Source organism: Mesocricetus auratus, unplaced genomic scaffold (genome assembly GCF_017639785.1).
Source record: "Mesocricetus auratus isolate SY011 unplaced genomic scaffold, BCM_Maur_2.0 Super-Scaffold_100011, whole genome shotgun sequence".
NCBI lineage: Eukaryota > Metazoa > Chordata > Mammalia > Rodentia > Cricetidae > Mesocricetus > Mesocricetus auratus.
The window spans coordinates 3,925,676-3,941,795 of NW_024429195.1; positions in this window are offsets into that span (position 1 = coordinate 3,925,676).

Genomic DNA, 16,120 nt, shown 5'->3' on the forward strand with positions numbered 1-16,120 from the left:
CTTGGCTGGCTTCCAGGAGAAAAGAGAGAGACCCCTTTTCCTTTCACTACCTTTTATCTCTACCTTGACCCCGCCCTGTTGGGCGGGTAGCTTTGTGGGGTTCACTCCTACAATTCCCCTTTTAGTCTAAATAGAAGATTTAAATTTGATACAAACTCAAACATATACAACATATATACATAGAGGGTGATAATTAAGTTATGATCTACTTATCCTAAACTAAACATATCCATTTCACCTAAATTCTAAACTTATCTGACAGGGATGCCTAAGTCTGAACCCTAAATAATTGTAAATTACACTAACAGGGGTAAACTATCCTTTTATGTCAATAGTAGGGAGAGGGGACGTGGAATTCTCAAAGTTACTTTCTGTTGAAGTGGGACGATGACAATCATGGGGACCTGTGGGAAAAAATGTTAGTATAACAAGAGTCTTAAATAGGTCGTTTTGTAGGAGAGGCTTGACTGAAGTTTTGGATTAGATTTTTGATTTTGATTGAAGCTCTTGTCTGAAGCTCTGATCAGATTGTAGAAGATGTACTGTATCAGTTCCTTGGCCTGACGATGTGTCGGGTGGTGTAGTTCCAAGCTGGTTTCAGGATGGTGCCTGTCAGGTGGGGTCGATGATGTGGGGCAGTTTAGATGTATCCAGTCGAATCAAGCAGAGTTGGGAAAGTGAATCCACATTCTCTTTCTGAAGTAGTTGAAGATCACTGTCAAGAAATCCCTTTGTCTCTAGAAAACTGAAATATTAATGTTAGCACAGAAATTCTTAACTTTTATGTGTATGAATACTGGAAAAGGCAACCCTGAGGAAGATAATACACATGAAGGAGATTAGAGTTTTAGAAAAGAATCAAATATACACAGATGACAGTCCCCATATATGTATATCTTTTTTTGTGTTGTTTCTGTCTTATATCAATGGCTCTTTGATATAATACAGAAAGTCTGAATTGCATTTTAACAATATGTTTGGGTTTAAAGTAGGAGAGCCAATCTAACTCCAAAGCCAGTAATAATTAAATGAATTGGGACTCAGGCATATTAAGAAGTGGAAGAAATAGAAATTATAATAACACAATACAGAGATGTAGACATTGATAACACATCACATTATTTCATGTTTGGTGGTCCTCTGAGTAGCTATCCTTTTTTCTTTGGGTATCTATATATCTAGGGTTTTTTAATTGTCCTGTAAAGACACAAACAGAATACTTTTCTTTTCTTTTATGAGGTTTTCTTATGCTTAGTAGACCTTGTAGATGAGCTGTCATCCTTCCTCCTCCTGAGACGTTTTCTGTTCTGATCGAATCTTAATTAATTTAGATGGGATCCAAAGCTTTTCTTCTCCTGTGGAAACAAAAGCATAGCCCCTTCCCCAACGTAACACATATCCTGGTTTTTAGACTGAGGTCATAACATCCTTAAAATACACTGGTTGGTTTAATTTAGAAGTCTTCTTTGTAGTCCAGTGTCTTTTCTCTGTAGTTTGTCCTTTTTTATCAGTATTAAGAAAATTTAATGTTAGTAAAGCATTATGTAACCTGTGTTTAGGGGTCTTTGTTCTCCCCGGCTGTTTATGAAGCATCTCTTTTAAGGTTCGGTTAGATCTTTCAATCACTGCTTGTCCTGTGGGATTGTAAGACCAAACAAGGCTGTCTTCATGCGGGAGACAGTTGTGTAGCTTGGTCTACCTGAGGGGCCCCTGGCAGTGGCACAAGGATCTATCCCTGGTGCATGAGCTAACTTGTGGGAGCCCATTCCCTATGGTGGGATGCCATGCTCAGCCTTAATGCAAGGGGAGAGGGCCTTGCTCCTGCCTCAACATACCTAAAAGTATGATATTCAGAAATATGTATCAAAGGCAACCTATACATTTCCAAAACAAAACCCACAATCAAGAAGGACATTTATGAAATTTGTTATGCCCTTATTATCATCAATCAATACAATATTCATCATCCAAGAATCAGCTCCCATTTACTGCAGACTCAAGCTATTGTAGCTTGGAATTTAAGTGTTCCCCCAAAGGTCTGTGTGCTACAGGCCTAAAGTCCTTAGCCTTACACCTATGTAGTTGAAGAATTAACATGTGGGAGATGGTGGCATGGTGAGAGGGTTTTTTTTTTTTTGGTTTTATGAGACAGGGTTTCTCTGTATTGTTTTGGAGGCTGTCGGTCCAGCCTGGCCTCGAACTCACAGAGATCCGCCTGCCTCTGCCTCCAGAGTGCTGGGATTAAAGGTGTGTGCCACCACCGCCCGGCTGATGAGAGGTTTTTAGGTCACTAGTAAAACACTTTCAATGGAGTCCATTGGATGCTTTTTAACCTCCCAACTGAAGAGTGAGCTCATCTGCATATCTGCCACAATATGCCACCATAGACTCAAAGCATGTGGTCAAACCAATCATCAATAAAACTTTAAAATTGTGAGCCAAAATAAATCCCCCCTCTATTAATTTACTGTGCCAAGAATTGGTTAAAGTAACAGGAAACTGTGTAGCACAAGAGCCTATGTCAATCCCACAGGATTCATCCTCAGAATTTTGTGTCCCTTCAGGTAAGAATGGGCATGATCTTATCCCCCATCCCCTTCCTTCTTCTGCCCCACCTCTAACCCAGTTTAACCAAGAGATCTCGTGTAATTCCCCTTCCCAGGGCAATCCATGCCTCCCTCCTAGGGTCCTCCTTGTTACGTAGCTTCTCTGGAGCTGCAGATTGTAGTCTGGCTACCCTTTGCTTTATATCTAGTATCCGCTTACGAGTGAGTACACCCCACGTCTGTCTTTCTGAGTCTTGGTTACCTCACTCAGGAAGTTTTTTTCTAGTTCCATCCATTTTCCTGTGAATTTCATGATGTCTTTGCTTTTTTCTAGCTGAGTAATGCTCTATCGTGCAAATGTACCACATTTTCTTTATCCATTCTTCAGTTGAGGGGTATGTACGTTGTTTCCAGGTTTGGGCTATTAGGAATACTGCTGCTATAAACATTGTTGAGCAAGTGTCTTTGTGGTATGATTGAGCATCTTTGGGAGTATGCCCAAAAGTGGTATCACTGTGTTTTAAGGTAGATTTATTTAAAATTTTCTGAGAAACCACCATTTCCAAAGTGGCTGTACAAGTTTGAACTCCCACCAGCAGTGGAGGAGTGTTCCCCTTACTCAACATCCTCCCCAATATAAGCGCAATATAAGCTGCCCTCAGTATTTTTGATCTTAGCCATTCTGACAAGTAAAAGATGGTATCTCAGAGTCATTTTGATTTGCATAACCCTGATGATTAAGGAATGTTGAGCAAATCCTTAAATGTCTTTTGGCCATTTTAGTTTCTCCTGTTGAAAATTCTCTGTTTAGCCCTCCACCCCAATTTTTAATTGGATTATTTGGATTTTTGTTGTCTAGTCTCTAGAGTTCTTTATATGTTTTGGAGATCAGCCCTCTGTCAGATGCAGAGTTGGTGAAGGTATTTTCCCATTCTGTAGGCTGTGGTTTTGTCTTGTTGACAGTGTTCTTTGCCTTACAGAAGTTTTTCAGTTTCAAGAGGTCCCATTTATTGATAGTTGTTTTTAGTTCCTACGCTACTGGTGTTGTATTTACAAAGTGGCCCCCAGTGCCCATGCATTCAAGGCTTCTTCCCATGTTGGCGAGCACCCTAACTGTCATCCTAGAGCCTTCATCCAGCAGCTGATGGAGCCAGATGCAGAGATCCACAACCAAGCACCAGGCCGAGCTCCAGGAATGCAGTCAAAGAAAGGGAGATGGAAATATGAGCAGGGAAGGTCAAGATCATGACACGGAGATCTGCAGGGACAGGTGAAACAAGCTCAAGAGAACTCATGAACCCCAGATTGACAGCTGTGGACACTCCAGAAGGCCAAACAAGGCTGTCTTCATGCGGGAGACAGTTGTGTAGCTTGGTCTACCTGAGGGGCCCCTGGCAGTGGCACAAGGATCTATCCCTGGTGCATGAGCTAACTTGTGGGAGCCCATTCCCTATGGTGGGATGCCATGCTCAGCCTTAATGCAAGGGGAGAGGGCCTTGCTCCTGCCTCAACATACTGTGCCAGGCATTGATGACTCTCTATAAGGGAGTCCTTAACTTTTGGGAGAAATAAATGGAGTGGGGGGTTCGACTGGGGAGACGGCAAGGGGCGGGTGGGAGGACAGGTGGGAGGAAGAATTGTGGTTGGAACATAAAAAGAAATTAAGAAAAAGAAAAGAAAGAATAGGCATGGACTCCTGACTCCCCAGAGTTCAGGTTGTGGTGTGCTCACTGACTTCTTGCCTTGGGACAGAAAAGAGTTCCAGCCCCTGCTATCATTGGCTGGACTGGAGACTTGGCTGGCGGTAGGACACAAAACCAAGGAGGAACTAAAAGAGAAACCACCTTAAATCAAAGCCAGAGTCACGTTGAAAGCCTTCCAGTGCGCACCATCCAGGTAGTGACAGCAGAGGAGCTGTAGCTATGAGTGCAGAGCAAGCACAGTCTGGAGGAAAGGCCAAGAGAGACACCAGACGGTGCATACACAGCTTGGATGAGTGGCCAAGACCTTCTCTGTGAGAAAAGGCTGCTACAAACATTCCACGTGAGGAGCAATTAGAGCTTCTTCCAAGCTGAATGTGTTTCCCATGTAGTTTTACCAGTGGGCTTGACTGAATAGGGGACAAGTGTTAGACTGTTTCTCATGCAGTTTCCCGTATGCAAAGGATAGCACAGCACTGTTTTGTTTGCCTTTCAGAGATAGTGTTATCTTTTATTTGTTTATTTGTTTATTTCTTAAGGTATAATTATTCTCTTTCCTCTCTCCAATCCTTCTCATTTACTCCCCTTAATCTCATGCTCTCCATTTCTTTAACCGTATGTTTGTATACTGATGTATACAGGGGCCAGCTCTAGAATCAAACGTGTAAGTAACATTATACGAGCTGTGTAGGTCATATTCATTATTTTCTTTAAAAAACATGCTTTTTTCATTGATTTGTTAAGGTTTTGATTTGTATCATTTAAAAGGGAACAACCTGAAAGAAGTTTCCTTGGACGAGTAAGCCAACTTCCCAAGTTCTTCCGTTCTGAGACTGGAAGTAAACCAACGAAACCCCAGAGATTTTCACACCTCAATATCATCAGTATTCTGGAAAGAAATGCCATAGGGGTATTAAAAAATCGATATGTTGGCCTTCCAGAAACTATCTGTGATGATGGGACCATAAATTATAGCAATGGAATAAATGTTAACTTTGAGCACTGACTGACACTCCTGGTACTAGGTGCAGATGACCACATGCTTTCCTTCTCTCTCTCTCTCTCTCTCTCATTCTTCCTTTTCCCTTCTTTCTCTCTTAATTTTCCTTCCTTCTTTCCTTTTTGTTGTTGTTGTTAGACAGGTCTCACTGTGTAGTCCTAGCTGACCTGAAACACCTATGTACACCAGGCTAGCCTTGAATTCAGAGAGATCTGACTGCCTCTGACTCAGAGTGCTAGGACCGAAAGAGTGAGCCAACAGCTGTGATTGCATCACTGTTTGTTTTACTTTTTTAATTAGTAAAAATAATTTAAGGTAAGTGTCATTGCATTTCCCATGAATCAGAGGTCCAATAGGCAGGGGTACCCAGGGAATCTGACCCTCTGTTTCTTGCCGCCACACATGATGGCGCCCACAGTGCGGCATGCTCAACACCTTGTAAAGTACTGTCGCTGAAGCAATCACGCGATAACGTGAGAGCCCGTCAATGTAGGTTCATGATGTCTGAGACACTCCCACTTAATCAGCAGTCTTACTGAAATAAAAATACTTTTGATTAAAGGTATAAACTTTCAAGGATCAATGACAGTGTTTCCCTTACAGACAAGGAAGGCATCAGTGCCACAGATTGCTTTGATAATGTGCACAGGCCTGAAGGTTTCCCTGAATGCAGCATTTCCTCCAATTATCTTTAGATATCTTCCTGCAAAAAGGAGGAGACTAAAAGATTCCAATAACACGGAATTTAATTAGCATGCAGTGATTGATAGACATGTCGGCATTGTCACCCACGCGGTTTCTATGTGAACACTTTCTGTTGGAGTCTGGCAAAACCAAATGAGAAGTGAAGACAAGTTTTCTGATAGAGAACATATGAACGAACGATAAAGCCTTCAGAAAGACAGCCATGTATGCTCTGTAAAGAAATCTGCAAAAAAAATGGCTGAAACGTGCTGCTCATTAAAGACACAACTTTTTAAGAACATGGCGATATTGTCCCCATTTAATTCACCCTCAAGGAAGGCAAGCACTATGGAATTCTGTGTACATTTTTCACTTACACCTTGAGATGCCCAGCATAAAAATTCTTTAAAAATTGATCTTTGTTTGATTCCTTCAAAATGAAATTCTCTTTAGTTTTATAACTCAACTCTCATAGCCTACTTTGTCATTTTCATAAACTTGAAAGCAAGTGTATGTATAAGCCATAGAAAATATCATAATGAACTTTCAGGTAAACTCATGAATATTAAGCACAAATTATTAAACAATTGTGAAGATGAAAGTTTCTCTCCTGCCAGGTCCTGTCGCCCTTCATCTTTCCATTCTGGTCCCACAGGTGCTTTGTCCCAAATAAACATATGGATGCTCTATTGGTTATAAAACTGCTGGCCAAAGGCTAGGGTTTCTTATTAGCTAGCTCTCTTTTAATTATTAACCCATTAACTACTAATCTATGAATTTCTACATGGCCTTATCTTACCAGAGAGATCTGGGTCTCTACATAGAGTCTCTTTCTGGCAGCCTCTCTATGCCTTCCCTTCCCCAGCCTTCTGCTGGCCTCATCGCCCTCCCTATCCTCCCTACCTGGCTATTGGCCACAAAGTGTTTTATTCATCAACCAATAAGAGAAACATATATACAGAAGGACATCCCCATCACAATTGCATTACTGGCCCTTTTGTATATATTGCCAAATAATACATGTAATATAAATTATTACCTCTATTTTACAGATGAGGAGTCCAGACATCATTACAGAGCTAGTGAATAAGAATTCGAATTCCCTTTTTGCCTTACATTCTCTCATATATGAAACAGCCCATCACCCACACTGTCATCAACAAGCAGTGTTTCTGCCAAGAAGGTATGCAAAACTCAATTCTAAATTGATGATGCATTCATGTGAATGATAATGGCTGTCAAATATTGGTGCTACCCAAATACTAATTATGTATCAAACAGTATATTAAGCAATTTATGTGCATTATCTCCTTTAACACTAAAATTGAAAAGTACAACAACGTGCTCCTATCCAATGTGATAAATTGGTAGAGACCAATTTATTGTTTAATTTCAAAGTTAAACATTTGGACTGCAAGAATATACCACTTTCCCAAGATTAAATATGAAAACATCTGGAGAAAAACTGTCAAATGTAATTTTGTATTCTGTTTTATAAAACTATTAAAATTATACCTCAGACTTTTTTTCCATTTATTTTTACATCCCAATCCCAGTTCTCCCTCCCTCCTTTCTTCCCCACTCCCTCCACTCCTCCCTCCCCCCATTTGCTCCAAAGAGAGGGTGAGGCCTCCCATATGAGGTCTACTAAGTCTGTCCCATCATCTCATTGAGGCAGGACCAAGGCGCCTCTCCACCCCACACGCCTGTGTCTACGCTGAGCAAGGTGTCTCTCCATATAGATTGGGCTCCACTAAGTCAGTCTGTGCATTAGAGTTAGATCTTGGATCCACTGCCAGTGCCCTCATATATTGTCCCAGTCACAGCATTGTCACCTATATTAAGGGAGTCTAGTTCAGTCTTATGCAGGTTCTCCATTTGTCAGACCTGAGTCAGTGATCTCTCAGTAGCTCGGGTCAGCTGATTCTGTGGGTTTCCCCATCATGGTATTGACTCTTTTGTTCATATTATTGCTCCTCCCTCACTTTGATTGTACTCTAGGAGCTTGGCCCATTGGTTAGTTGTGGATTTCTGCATCTGCTTCCATCTGTTTCTGGAAGAGGGTTCAAATTTCTCTGGGGTTATGGATTGTAGGATGGATATCCTTTGCTTTATGTCCGGTATCCACTTATGAGTGAGTACATGCTATATTTGTCTTTCTGGGTCTGGGTTACCTCACTCAGGATGTTTTTTTCTAGTTCTGTCCATTTGCCTGGGAATTTTAGAATGCCATTGTTTCTTACCACTGAGTAGTACTCCATTGTATAAATGGACCACTTTTTCTTTATTCATTCTTCAGTTGAGGGGCATCTAGGCTGTTTCCAAGATCTGACTATTACAAATAATGCTGCTATGAACATAGTTGAGTAAATTTCCTTGTGGTTGAATGTGCCTCCTTCAGGTATATGCCTAACTAACAGTGGTATTGCAGGGTCTTGAGGTAGGTTGATCCTTAATTTTCTGAGAAATCACCATACTGATTTCCACAGTGGTTGTACGAGTTTGCACTCCCACCGGCAGTGGAGGAGTGTTCCCCTTTCTCTATATCGTCTCCAGCATAAGCTGTCATTGGTGTTTTTTTTTTAATTTTAGCCATTCTGATTGGTGTAAGATGGAATCTCAGAGTTGTTTTTATTTGCATTTCCCTGATGACTAAGGATGTTGAGCATTTTCTTAATTATCTTTCTGCCATTTGAGATTGTTCTGTTGAGAATTCTCTATTTAGATCTGTACCCCACTTTTAATTGGATTATTTGGTGTTTTGATGACTAGCTTCTTGAGTTCTTTGTATATTCTGGAGATCATCCCTCTGTCAGATGTGGGGATGGTGAAGATCTTTTCCCATTCTGTAGGGAGCCATTTTTGTCTTGTTGACTGTGTCCTTTGCCTTACTGCTTCTCAGTTTCAGGAGGTCCCATTTATTAATTTTGCTCTCAGAGTCTGTGCTACTATATACCTTAGACTCTTACCTAATGACAGGAGAAAAGTTTGTGGTACAGGAGGGGCTGGATCAGAGGGCTCAGCATTTAAAAGCTTGTACTGAACTTGCAAAGGACAAGAGTTTGCTTCTCTGGACACACACTAGGCAGTTCACAGCCACCTGCAACTCCAGCTCCAGGAGATATGATGGCCTTTCCTGTCCCCCTGGACATTGATCTTCACTGGAGGTCACCAGTACTCAACTAGTACTCATCCTTTCATAATATCTGGGTGAGAATTCTGGGTCTTCTGTCTCAAGCTTCGCTGATCTCCCTGCCATCAGGATATAGTCTGAGGCTTCAGGCTAGGATGCCAGAGTAAGTCCGCTTGTGTGGGTGTTGGATGGATTCAGTTTCTCCCAGTTGTTGGCCTGGGGACCCTATTCAGTGCTGGCTGATGATGGGAGGTCACCCGCTGTTCTTTGTCACATGGGCATCTCTACATGACAACTTACAGCATGGTTGTTTATTTCACCAAGGCAAACAAAGAAGGAATGGAATGAAGATGGAAGCCATTGCCTTTTGAAGCTTGCAATCACACATGCTGCATTCCTTAGAAGCAGGTCACTAAGCTCAAGCCACATTGAATGAAGGGGGAAGGTTACACAAGGCCATTAACATGAGGCAGAAATCTTTGAAGGCAATCTTGGAAGGACACAGGCCACCACATATCTAAAGCAGTAACCGTGGATAACTATTAATCCCAATAAGTATTGTAAATGTCTCTAATAATGATCTATACACAAAAATTAGTGGTAGCGGTAGATACTCTATGCAGGGCTTAAGAGATGATTTCAATGAATGATTTATCCTGAAAAGTCAAGTTGCAAAGACTAATGGCATATAGATTTCCATCGTTCAGTGGAAAGGAAAAGTAAGTCCCCCAAAGGCCATTTTGTATGACACTGTAAGATTCAATAGGGCTACAAAGAGGAGACTGCATGCCCTCATAAGTGTTGATTGATGTTTGAGCTAAATCTTGAAAAATAAATGCATATCCACAAGAGGGGGAAAGAGCCTTCCAAACCATGAGAAAGGAATAGACAGAAGTATGCAACAGAGTATATATTTGAGTAAACCAGGAAGGCTGCAGTGTTTATCTAACACTAAATTAAACTAAAAGGAGGCATAGATGTTCAAATATAAAACTGAATAAAACAAAAATTAGCTTTGAATGTGAGCATGAAAACATAGAAAAGGTACATCTAGTGACAGATATATAAGAAGCAATTTTGTGGTGTTGTTCCTTGCTATGTTTGAGAGAGATAGAGTTTGGTATTGTGTGCTAACCTTGCGTTAGTTGAAATTCTTGGAATAGGTTGACTCACTGGGACGAAATATCAAGGATATTTAAAGAGAGGCCACTCTTTGGTACCTTATGAAACCAGTGTTTACAGAACAGGGCAAAGCATAAGAATGAGAAAAGAAAAAGTGACAGAAGAGAAAAATAATCAGAAAAGCATGAAGTCTTAGAAACTAGGAGATTGAAGAAATTTAAAAGGAAAAGAAAGAACAAAGGTGACAAACTACAAATGTAGGGGCAAATCAGAACAACCAACTACTCATGGCTGTTGAGGTCGTGGAACTGACAGGGAATCACCAACTGTCAGTTTCCTAAATCAGCATCTCCTTAGCTGCATCGTAAATAATTGTCCTTATGCACATAGATGAGTGTAGCTCTCACCCATCATCAAAGAAGATTCCTTTTGTAACTGGCATTACACAAAGCCACAACTGGTAAAAAATACAGAGAAAAACTAACTGTGGAGCACCCAAGGCCAGCTGATAAATCAACAATAAAACCCTACACATAAGACTCAGGAATCATGACAAAAGAGAGGAAGGAAAGACTGTAGGAATCAAAGGACTAGGAAGTCTGCAGGAAGACTGTTTTCCTAGCTGGGACAGGGAAGGGAAGCCACACACATAAAATCTCATGAATATGGTCACCTAACAAGACCCAAGCAATCACAACAGCAAGTGAAACGCCAGTGTGGATAGGGAACTCACATGGGGCCCCACCCTAGATGAAGATATATAGGCAGTTGATGCCCACCTACTGCGAGAAGGTAGGAATCAGTTTTCTTTAAGGAAAGCCCCCTAACTGGTTGTCTAATCCCAAGTGGACATCCCCAAGGATATATACACCCAGGCACCAATAAAGGGACTCAGCATTTATACATTTACTCATTTTTTGTAACAACAATAATCATATAGTAAGAGGCCATGAATTTGAGAGGAGTGGGGGAATCAGAAAGATTTGAAAGAAAGAGAGGGAAGAGGAAATGATATAACTATATTTTAAGTTATCAAAATATTTTAGTAATACATATATATGTACATAGACATATATATATTGTGTATATAATATATGTAACAACAATAATTGTTAAAAGAGGTCTTGAATTTGAAGGAGAGAAAGGCAGTATGTGATGTTTGGAGGGAGAATAGAGAAGAGGGAATGATGCAATGATATTATAATCTCAAAAGCTAACAGAAATATTTTTAAACATTAAAAACACAACCATATAAGGAAAGAACATCAAAAAATCAACTTTGTAAACAAGAAGGGAAGCATTAACATCAAAATTCCTATGTCAATCAGCCCATGTTCTGTCTGTCTGTCTATCTATCTATCTATCTATCTATCTATCTATCTATCTATCTATACCTCAAATATACACCTCAAACAAAGTTAAGCAGCTTGGTAAATAAGGGGTAGAACCAAACTTTGAATGCATAGCTCTCAGATCAAGTCCACATGGAATGAGTTGAATGATGACTCCTCAAAGATATTTTCTAAGTTCTAACCTTTGGAACCTACTGCTGTGGTCTGCTGTGGTCTTTGGGGAAAGGGGCTTTACAGATGATGCAATGAGAATCTCACAATGACACCATCCTGGATTATCCTGCTGGGGAACTCACATGGACACCTGGATAAGTGGTAGACACTTCAGTGATGTGTCTGGGAGCCATTCTGTGGGAGGATGCAGTTTGAGGAGGAAGGAAGGTCTTTTCCCTAGAGTCCTCACTGAGGGGACAACATGGCCTGTACCTTCATTCCATGCTTTCAAAGTCCAGCCTTTGGAAACAATTTTTCTGTTTGTTCAAGGTGTTAAATTTGTACTGTTTTGGTTTTGTCGTTGTTTTTGTTTGTTTTAGCTACACAGCTTTATTGCATAACAGGGAGGGACACATTTTTCATACCAATCCTCAATCTTTAAATTGTTATTACTCTGAAACTCCTGGAAATCCTTTTTATGATCTTTATGTGGACTTTCAAATGTTTATAAAGTCCAATCCTCTACAAAACTGATTTTAAATTAAAAAATTCAAAAAGAAAGTGGGAAATAGACTCGTCAGATTGCTAAATAAAAAGTTCATTTAAAATACTAATGGTATGAACAATTTAAGAAACTAAAATTTCTTATTTTTTATTTTATTATATGTATCACTTGGAATAGCAAAATCTGTTATTAAACAATTAAAACTATTAACTAAAGCTTTTGCATTGACAGATTTCATATGCTGAACCATCGCTGCATCTCTGGGATGAAGCTTAATTGGTCACAGTATATAACTAACTAAAGCTTTTAATTGCTGTTTATAAATAAATGTTTTTGATAATGTTGATATTCTCCTCTAAATTTCATTACATTACAAAAGTACTCAAATATGTTTTTTAAAACTAGTCTAACAAAACTTTTTTAGGAGAGAGGTTCATTTTATTCAACAGCATTGAGATCTAGCTTCATGTAAAATTGACTATAGTTTGGAAGCATACTAACAGTCTAGATTAAGAATAATTACATAGGATCCCCAACCTGAACTAATCTCTAGCTAACCAAACCTACACTCACTCAGGAGAGCCAACATCCATAGTGAGTGAGGAATGGCATTTAGGAAAAGATCTGAAACAGGGTTTTACTTTACGTGATGATACAGGCAATGATAAATACCTCCAACTTGTATCTAGTACAGTAGTCAACACTTTAGTAGAAGGAATACTGTTAGCAGTAGAGTTTGAGCTGTTGAACTTCTTTAAAATTCGTAGACAAGTTGGATGCTTTTCACTCAGATTTCTTTTTTCAATGCATTGAAAATTATTCTTCAAAAACATCCATTGACATGTTGCTAGTATGAGCGTGGTATCTTTCTTCTTTAAAAAAAACAAAATAAAAAATAACAATAATAAAACCCGATGCAATCTTTGGAAACATCTTTGTGGGTGCATTCCCTACTGTCAAATCATACTATTGACAAAGATCCAAAGTCTTTTCTAGGAGAAAGAAAGGGTGCAGTTCTACTGCAGCATTATTATAGAGATATTTCTGGATGAGAATAATGATGGGACACCCCACTCTTTATGTAAGCAGCCTAGGCACAGATGGAGGCTAGCATCCATAAAGCAGTGCAACTCAGAACCAAATAAACTACCTGCCGTGAGTGGCAATCCCAGACAGCACAGACGGAGAAATTAAAAGTTGGCCAAAGCACTGAGTCTACAAAGAGAGCTAAACACAGAAAAAGTGAATAAGGATAGACTGAAAAGTCTCTAGCAGGTAGAGCCAAGAGTCATGTGTGACATCACCTATAGATACAAATAGAGCCCTTCTACAAAAACTGTCATGTCAGCTCCAGAATACAGTTGGGAGAGGCTGCTTCCTCACAGCAGCTCACATGCCAAAGTGAATTTAAAGGACTTCTGTCGTTTCTTCATCAAGTACTCTCTGCCTCCTGCATTGAGGATTATCTAGTGACTGACTTTGACAAGTCACTTCAAGAGAAATACTGAAACTTTCATACACTAAGAACACCATTCATTCAAGACATATAAGATGACCTCAAATCTTATTTCTTCTCACAACAAAATGCTAGAAAGTTACCCCCAAGTTATGTGGTGTCATCAAAAGGATTCAGAGACTATCTTTAAAGGGCTCTCACTAGTGATGGGTGTAAAACTTTATATCCATAAAATAAGCAATTGCAATCTATAGGGAAATATTCACATACTTTTATTCGTAGTTTCATTAAATACTTTCAAATCTAAGGGAATCAATTCATTTCGAAAGCTGATTAAAAAAAAGAGACAGAAAGATTCAAGAATTTGGTCTGCTGTTTCAAGATGGACTAGACTGCATGGTAATTCAGTAATTGATGCCTCTCACTTTATACACCTACTCCATGTAATGGACAAAGATGACAGGGGAAATATCATACTCTGAAGCCTCTTATTGAGTTGATGGATCTAGGCAGTGGTCTCCAAGGATCACAGGCATCACCAACAGAATACCTGGCAGGCCATTTGAAAACAAGTGTATTGCTGGGCGTTGGTGGTGCACGCCTTTAATCCCAGCACTCGGGAGGCAGAGGCAGGTGGATCTCTGTGAGTTCGAGGCCGGGCTGGACCGATAGCCTCCAAAACAATACAGAGAAACCCTGTCTCATAAAAACCAAAAATTAAAAATTAAAAATTTATGAAAACAAGTATATCAAAAAGGCTGAAACCCTGCTGGAGGTGTAATCTGAGGTGCTGCCAGACCTCCACTCTCTACTTCTCCCTTTGCCTTGACCAATAAAAGTGTTCCTCAGTTCCTCATAATGAGAAATGTCTACATGTTAGACTGCACACTCAGTTCTCACAAAAAAAACCCTGCAAGAGACCTTCAGACATGATCTTCTCTCTACAGAACTAAGAAAAAATGAAGAAATAATAGGAATATACAGCTAGAGCCATGCTCTTTGTAACCTTGGGTCACACTGCCTCCCTGATGTGGATGTGACTACAACTGAGGAAACAAGAATATAGATTAATGAAAACAAGAGGTAACTTTAGATTGTGGGAAAAAAATGGATATTTTCCCGACAGAAAAAGACAAGGGATAGAAAACATTGGGACAGTGTTAGACTTACTCACCGATGTCAGACAAAGCCATTCATAATAATCCCATTAGCTCAGATGACAATTAGTTCCCGAATGAACATTTAAGGCAATGTGGACCAGTATTATGTGATTAAATTTTAATTGTTAGATTATTTTTAAAGGGCATTCTGTAGTCTTCTGAAGGAAACTTCATCTTCCTGCATTCAGATGTTGTCCTGCAGTGGATAGAGTCACAGCCATCTGGGGATTAGCTAGTCCTAGATCTTGTGTGAGTCACCTCATCTCTCTGAGACTCAGTTTCCCTCTCTCTAAAACAAAACATTGGCCAATGGCTCCAAAGTTCTTTTCCATCTCGGGAACATGTTGGCTTTTACCAGCAGATGGGGAAAGTATGCACTTCCAAGGACAAAAAAAGGGATTTCTTGTAAATTCATAAGACTGTTGCAGAGGTTCCACAATTCCCTTTGTATGCAACAACTTTTAAATTTTATTGGGTGTCAGACAGAAGAAATCACTCAGTTTAGGATGACTACCAAAATATACAGCTTAATGTACCAGGTCAAATTATTTTCAGTTTTGGCTGCTCACGATTCTATAATTGCAAGATGCTATGAAAATCAACAGTCTCTAAAGAATCAATTTTTAAAAACTAGCCTAAATACTGTAAATGTCTACTTGTCCATGAAAAATTTATTAGTAAAACTTTAAAAGTCTTTACCCTAGGCCTAGGAAAATGGATGGGTAGATGGGCAAAATACCTTTTCTATAAACATGAGGATCTGAGCGGGATCCTTAGCACCCATGTAAGAAGCCAGGTGTGAAGGAGAAAGCCTGTATCACCGATGCTGCAGAGGTCAAGACAGGCAAAGCCCTGGAGCTGACTGGATAGCCAGTCCCAAAGAATGAGAGACCCTGTGTCACAAAATACAATGTGGAGAGAACATAATGGAAAGATCTAACACACAGACACATACACAGTTTGTGTATCACCTGAGTTATTATAACTCTTTTTTCTTTTTCTTTTCTTTTTGTTTTTGTTTGTTTTTTTTTTTGAAACAGGGTTTCTCTGTGTCTTTGGAGGCTGTCCTGGAACTCGCTCTTGTAGACCAGGCTGGTCTGGAACTCACAGAGATCCGCCTGCCTCTGCCTCCCGAGTGCTGGGATTAAAGGCATGTGCTACCATGCCCAGATTTATTATAAGTCTTTAGAAGTGAAAAACAAAAATCTCAGCAATTCTGAAGAGGTCAGAAAAAAAACAAATCACAATTTTGACTTTTATATTAAAGTGCATATTGTACATATATATATATACATATATATGGAGAGAG